The sequence below is a fragment of the Oratosquilla oratoria genome, chromosome 23 (assembly GCF_046742065.1).
Source record: "Oratosquilla oratoria isolate Oo_2021 chromosome 23, ASM4674206v1, whole genome shotgun sequence".
NCBI lineage: Eukaryota > Metazoa > Arthropoda > Malacostraca > Stomatopoda > Squillidae > Oratosquilla > Oratosquilla oratoria.
The window spans coordinates 52,715,228-52,722,727 of NC_134799.1; positions in this window are offsets into that span (position 1 = coordinate 52,715,228).

The following is a 7,500-nucleotide window of genomic DNA, read 5'->3' on the forward strand; positions in this document are numbered from 1 at the left end:
CCTTCGGGCTGCGTCAAAATTTACTCACACATACTCATGCAATCACAACATCATCCATATACAACCATTCTCCACTCACCTCTGTCTTCCGTCCTCTCCCTTCCTTCCTCAACAAACATTCCCCTCTTCCCCAAAGCCCCCTTCACCCCATCCATCCACCTCATCCTAGGACGTCCCCTCATGTTCACTCCCTCCACATCTGCCTTCCATACCTCTTTTACTAGTCTTTCTTCACTCATTCTTTCCATATATATACTTTGTGTAGCTAATTCATGTATATATATATATATATAATGTATATGTATATATGTATATATACATGTATATATATGTATATATATATATATATATTTATATACATATGTATATATATACTGTATATATATATATATATGTATATATATATATATATATATACATACATATGTATATAATATATGTATATATATATATATATGTATATATGTGTATATGTATATATATACATATATATATATATATTTATATATATATATACATATATATATATATATACATACATATATATCTATATACATATATATATATATGAGTGGTAGGGAGGTTAGATAAACACCAAGAATCGTTGTAGTTTTATTCACTGACGTTTCACTCTTAACAGAATTCCTTGAGAGTGTGCGTACAACGATAGAAAATCAACATATATATATATATATATATATATATATATAAACCGCGTGCTCGATGCTGCGTTCCTCTCCTAACCTACCACATTCCTCCCTCTCGCCTCCTTAAACTCCCGGAGTACCAACCAACCGGACATTTTGGACAATTTAATAAAACCATCCCGATGGTTACAGCATGGCTGGGATGTTATGAATGCTGCCTTATAAGTTCGAGTTGGGTCGACACTGTAGATTCCCAGGCGTAACCATAGGTTGCTGCTTCTTATTTCGCTTTAGAATAGAAATTTATAATTTACTGTACATTCAATTTTTGCTGCCGTACAGGCAACCAAGAACAACCGGAAGCTTTCATGTGTCTCGTATTTTCCCTTCATTTCAACTGAAGAATTTCCTCAAAAAATATTTTCTATATCCATAGTATCCTGTCTGAGCATACTATTTTTTAAAAACTTACGATCTCCCAAGTTATTTTTTCTTTGATATGTATCGTTTTATCTATACCTAGCCCACATAACCTCCCCTCCCTCTCACACTCTCTCTCCTTCTCTCTCCATCTTTGCATCATTCCTTTTCCTTATTCGGTTCAAATTTCAGAGTTCCTTTTGCTCCGTTCTGAATCTCTTCGACATTTCAGCTTCGATTCTGTACACATGAACCAGGCTACGCGTCTCCCTAGCAGCTAAAAGTCCCGTTGAGGCCCAGGTCAAACAAAAAGTGAACTAAAATGCAAACAACCCATTTTCTCTGGGTTTAGCTTTTTTTTTGTCTTGCGGAAGGAGGGAGAAGAAAAGACGGCCGACTCAGAGATCTCCAGAGTATAGGAAGACCGTGACTTGGTCTTTCAGAGGAGAAAGAGGAAAGAAGAGAAGAGAGGAGCGAGAGGAGAAAGTGAACATAGGAAGGAGGAGAAAAGGAAGGAAGGAAGGAAGGAAGCAAGGAAGGAAAGGCGACCAAGCCTCGGCACAGAACAACACTGAAGATGAGGTTATTTGTCGAGGACATGCAATTCAGATACTAAGAGTGTTGCACAAGAGAGGAAGAGAACCAGATGGAGGCGAAGGATGGAAGGAAAGAAGAAGAAAAGCAAAAGAAGGAAGAATGTGAACTAAGAAGACAAAATGAGAGCGAGTGGGGAGAACGTAGATGAGAATAGAGAGGAAGAGTAAAAAGAGGAGGAAAAGAAGGAAGATTAAAAGATAAAGAAGAAGAGAGGGAGGGTGAAGGAAGAGGAGGAACAGAAGTTGAGAGATAAACAGAAGAGCAGCGGTAGTAAAATATGCAGAAGAGAAAATCGAATGCGAGGATAATGAGGAAGAGAAGGGTGAGGAAGAGGAGGGTAAGGAGGAGGAGGAAGAGGAGGGGAGAAGAAAGAACAGGGGAGGAGGAGGAAGAGAAAGGGGAAAATGAAGAAAAAAGAGAAAAAGAGGAAGAGGCAGAGGGAGAGGAGGGGAGAAAAAATAACAGGGGAGGAGGAGGAAGAGAATGGGGAAATGAAGAAAAAAGAGAAAAAGAGGTAGAGGCAGAGGAAGAGGGACAAGATGAAGCGAAGAAGAAAGTAAAGGAGGAGGAGGAGGATGGGATTGGTGTAAATGTAGAGAAAGAAGGGCGAGGAGAAACGGAAGGAAGAAAAAGAGAAGGGAAAGTAAGTGAGGAGGAGGGGCAGTCAAAGTGGAGTGCATGCAGGAGCATATTGGAATGGGAACAAGAGGAATAAGACCAGAACTTGGATAGAGGGTAAAGCAGTAATGTAGAGCGATGTCCCTTTGTTGGGGGAGAGAGAGAAAGAGAGAGAGAGAGAGAGAGAGAGAGAGAGAGAGAGAGAGAGAGAGAGAGAGAGAGAGAGAGAGAGAGAGAGAGAGAGAGAGAGAGAGAGAGAGAGAGAGAGAGAGAGAGAGAGAGAGAGAGAGAGAGAGAGAGAGAGAGAGAGAGAGAGAGAGAGAGAGAGAGAGAGAGAGAGAGAGAGAGAGAGAGAGAGAGTGAGAGAGAATGAGAGAGAGAGTGAGAGAGTGAGAGAGAATGAGAGAGAGTGAGAGAGAGTGAGAGAGAGGGAAAGAGAGAGAGAGGGGGGAGAGACAAGGGGGGAGAAAGAGAGAGAGGGGTGAGAGACAAGGAGGGAGAAAGAGAGGAAAGAAAGGAAGGGGGACGAATTATGACTTAAACGAAAGAAGACGAAGCCTCCTTTAGGCACCAAAACATAATGAGGTATCACAGTTTTAATGGTCTACAGAACGTGGTAGGACTGGTATTTCGTGGATCTCTTGTGGAGCAGTAATTATGACGCTTACTGAAGGAGTACGACCCTTCTATGCTCTTCTCTATGTAAAGAACTTGTTTCTTGGAATCGTTTTCGATCCACACTTGCTCTAGACATTGATTCTCTTGTCTGAATATGGTCTGTTTTGAAGTCAAACACTTCATGATGTTTTGAAAGATTTTGTTTTTTTTTGCTTTAACTTGTTCGGCCCCGTGGCTATAAAAGTTATATGCTAACTAGTGCTAGGTTGTTTTACTTAGCTGAGGAATAGAGTTGGATTTGTTCAGGCGCTCAGTAATAAGATTGATTGGTTTTGTCCAAGAGATCATCTAATGAAGGAATTTTTTTTTGAAGGAATGAAAATTCTTTTCATTTGTCTGTTTTATGTTTTTTATGGAAAAAATCTGAGTTTTACAAATTCAGCTGTAAGTGGCTGGATTCTAAAACCAAATGTCATGTGATATTCTTCTCATGAAAACCATTCAGGTAAAAAAAGAATAAGTTGTTTAACTTTGACATTAAATATATTCACATAGAAAATAGTGAGTGCCATAACTTTGACATATTCTTTCTTTATGCAAAACAGGTTCAGTCAACTTGAACATAGTTTATAAATCTTAATTCCTGTCCCTCTTAGCACTAAATTTTACTTAAGATGAAAATGTGACTTAAAAAACAGTTGTATCTGCGTGTACGTGGTTGTAAAATCTGCATAATCATGTAAGAACGGCCTCATTGTTTCCAAGCGCTAAAGTTCTAAAGAAGCACGAAAATACACATTTCGAATTCATATCACACACATGAACGCCCTGGCACAGTCATCTTTCTTTCTTTCGTGTACGCCGCGCAACGATATATCATCAAATGAATTTATTCAACAGTAAGGTGTACGTCTTGTTCGACTCTTCTGCTCCAGACGGCCCGAAGGGTACCCAGGGTACACATGGTAGTTTCAAATATTGTTCTATCTTCAGAATACTCAATGTGGAAAAAAAAATGTTACAGATGAACAGGTTTACACAAAATAGAAAACTGACAAATAAAGAATTGTTCTGTTTTCAGCATAATCAGTGTTCGTACGGGTAAATTTTGTTATAAATGTATAGATGTATACAAAATGGAAAGCTAATCACTTTGAGGTTAATAAGATTAGTATCTGTATGGTGAGCACTTCTTCCACACAGTTAAAAGAAAATAGAAATGAAAATAAGGAATCAGATTTAATAGACGGAATAAATTTCCAATCAGAAATAGATCTCATAGATATATGAGTAAATTCCACACAAATACTTTTGTATAAACCATTGAAGAAAACTCGTACTTTTCCTGATTTTCACATGAAAAAGAAAACACACGGTATTTGAATGTGCTCGCTGCATAATCAGTTCTAAAATTCTCTTGTCTAGAAAAAAAAAAAAAAAAATCTTCCTAAACACCATACACTAAAATCACAGAAGAACTCGGATTCTTTCTTTCATATTTTTTAGGGTAATTGTAAAGAATGGGAGGAGCGGCGGCCGGCAGATGCTAAAAGAGCGACAACGGGATCTATCCCGTGAAGAACAATCGCAGAGGAGGGACAACGTAATACTCGAGGATTTGCGCCGTTCCCGGGGATGCGGAGCGAGCGTGAGGACAAGGGTGAGGGTGAGGGTGAATTCGACGGTGAGGATGAGGAGTGAGGGTGAGGGTTAGGGTGAGTGTGAAGCCGAGGTGATGGTGGGTATAAAGCTAAGGGTGAGGATGAAAGTAAGCATATAGGTGAGGTTTAGGGTGAAGGTGACCTTCATGGTAAAGCTGAAGGTGAAAGTGAGTATAAAGGTGAGGCTCAGAGTGAAGGTGAGGGTGAAGGTGAAAGTGAGGATGATGGAGAGGATGCTAGAGAGAGTGAGGATAAAGGTGGGAATGAGGGTGAGGTGGAGCAGAAAGGCCAAGTACGGAGCGCCTGACTGTCAAGTACAGGGTCTGTCAGCAAACATATGGAAATCAGAAGGTTTGTCCAATATATCTTGAAAGCTGGACGAGAATGGGGGTTGGTTTGTGTATGCTGTGTGTCATGGGCGTGATTTCTGTATTTTTGTCCTGATGAATGCGTCCGTAATGGTAGAACTAACAATGGTGTAACTTTCATATTCTGTACGATTGTGGGTGATTACTTATACGCGTCCATGGTCAAGATGTAAAGGTTAGGTATGATACATAATTTGTAATATACAGTAGTGTGTTAGCATCATTATAAACAAAAGTAACATTTCAAACGTCGAATGGTTAGCTATAATGGATCATTTATGTTCTTGCTGTGTTGGCTTGGAGCTAGAAATCAGTGATTTAGTTTCATATTGGCGAGATCAGCTTGAGATTGTGTGCTCTGACTTGCCAAATTTAACAGTGATGGTAAGAAAGATACATCTTATTTAAGATCTATTATAATATTAAATGTAGCGTAATTACAGCTCTATCGTTTGTAAATACATATATACAACATAGGATTACCCGGAAGAAGGCAGTGGAATTGTTTTATCACCACCTATGAGAGATATATCATAGGTGACCATGTGAATAGCCATTATTAATGATGACAGATGATAGTGTATTGCTCCTACAGTTCGGTGTGGCTTGAGTGAACTGGAGTATAATGTCTATTGCTATTGTTAATATCTGAGTCAGTTGTTTCTACCATATTACTGATTGGGTAATAATTTAGTTCTACGGCCTTATAGGTAAGTTTATCATTCCATAACAACACACAGATAGAACATTAGCGCCCACAATGAGGTGCCCACAAAGAAGACAAAGGCCCAGGCATGAAGGACGAAGAAAGGTCCGTCATTGGCCAACACTCAGAAAGCAAACAGAAGAACAAATGCAGTCCATCCTCGCACACCACGCACACGGATTGCGGACATTCCAGTGGTGTCAACAAACACCTGACAAGATTGGGCATGCCACCTGTGGGACAGCGCTATGAGGAGCAGGAGCAGGGGCAGGGGCAGGGGCAGGAGCAGGAGCAGGAGCAGGAGCAGGAGCAGGAGCAGGAGCAGGAGCAGGAGCAGGAGCAGGAGCAGGAGCAGGAGCAGGAGCAGGAGCAGGAGCAGGAGCAGGGGCAGAAGCGGGAGCAGGGGCAGGGGCAGGGGCAGGGGTAGGAGCGGGAGCGGGGGCAGGGGCAGGGGTAGGAGCAGAGACATGAGCAGGAGCAGGAGCAGGAGCAGGAGCAGGGGCAGGGGCAGGGGCAGGAGCGGGAGCAGGAGGAGTAAAAGGGGCAGAGACATGAGCAGGAGCAGGAGCAGGAGCAGGAGCAGGAGCAGGAGCAGGAGCAGGAGCAGGAGCAGGAGCAGGAGCAGGAGCAGGAGCAGGAGCAGGAGCAGAGACATGAGCAGGAGCAGGAGAAGGAGCAGGAGCAGGTACAAGAGAAGGAGCAGCAACAGGAGCAAGAACAAGAGAAGGAGCAGGAGCAGGAGCAGAGACATGAGCAGGAGCAGGAGCAGGAGCAGGAGCAGGAGCAGGAGCAGGAGCAGGAGCAGGAGCAGGAGCAGGAGTAGGAGCAGGAGCAGGGGGAGGAGAAGGAGCTGGAGCAGGAGAAGAGGCGGGAGCAGGAACAGGAGCAGGAGCAGGAAAAGGGGCAGGAGTAAAGACATGAAGAGAAGTTGAAGCAGGTGTAGGAACAGAGGAAGGAGGCGAGGCAAAGGCAGAGTAAGCAACACAGCAGAGGCAGACACAAGGTCAGTGAGATCAGTATTAAAGTCAGATCAGGTCCGGAATCAGTATCAAGTTCAAGCTTAGGATCAAGGTGAAACTCAAGATCAGTATAATGATTAGTTTCATGATCAGGGTCAGGTTAAGGAACATAAGAATTTGCCCTAATGTTAGCAGAAGCAGCAAAAGCAGAGGGAGCAGCAGGAGGAGCAGTGATAGCACGTGGAGCAGCAATGGCAACAGGAGCAGGTACAGGAGTAGGTGTAGGAGAAGGTGTGGCTGAAGAACAAGATGAGGAACAGAACAAAGAAGAGGAACATGATGAGTTCGACAGTCGATAAAAAGAGGCGATCAGTGAATGTAGACGTATTTAGGATAGTTATGTTAGTAACAATTCCTAGGTATATTGACAGCAATAGCAGAGATATTGTTTTCAAAGGGATTTGATAACAAGTGCAGGAGTGAAATAAATTAATTATAACAAATTATCTAAACAAAGATTGAAGGATATTTGAAAATAAACGATGATTAAATATATTTGTCATATCATTGATTAAGTCACCTGTTAGTCTTAATTAACTGAGAAAAAGAAAAGCAGTTAATTAAGTTTTAATTACCAAATATTATGAACTAAGAGGTCCATGATCTAATAAAAAAAATGTGCATATTCTAATATATATGTACGGTTGCATAATAATAACAAATATTATGAACAGTAAAAGAAGTATAAGAAATTTATACGAGTAACAGCAATAATTATAATAGTAATAATAACAATAACTATATGAATAATAATAGGAATAATAAGAATAATATTGATTACAACCAAACATTAAGAACGAGACCAGAGGAAATAGGAACTGTTTAAAGAGAAAGGTCTTCAAGTGT